Source organism: Brassica oleracea, chromosome C2, assembly GCF_000695525.1.
Source record: "Brassica oleracea var. oleracea cultivar TO1000 chromosome C2, BOL, whole genome shotgun sequence".
NCBI classification, from domain to species: Eukaryota; Viridiplantae; Streptophyta; class Magnoliopsida; order Brassicales; family Brassicaceae; genus Brassica; species Brassica oleracea.
The window spans coordinates 29,853,670-29,854,054 of record NC_027749.1 but is presented as its reverse complement, the minus strand read 5'-3'; positions in this window follow the sequence as shown (position 1 = coordinate 29,854,054).

The following is a 385-nucleotide window of genomic DNA, read 5'->3' as shown; positions in this document are numbered from 1 at the left end:
TATAGCGCTATTATCCTTGTGTCGGATGTACGAGAGTCATCTTCGTGAGACGGATATGTCTGTTTAGGACGTTCGAGAGTTCTATGTGATCAGCACCGGACTTGGCGGCAGATGCCGTCGTTTGGAGTTTTTGCGTAAAATATGTGTTAAAATGTTCATCATTTTTTTTTGTGACGGAGCGTCCGTTTTCGTCATTCAGAAGAAGTAACTCTCGAGGCATCTCTTGCGACGTCTCGCGATGCCAAAGGTTGCTTCTCCCTAGCGGCTGATTTATTTCCGAATATCGAAAATGATTGCAGATAAAAAATAAAATGCTAGGTTAAGATATGTCGGAAACATCAAAGGCGTGGTCGGATGTTTTCGAATTTGAGAGTATACGAGTATA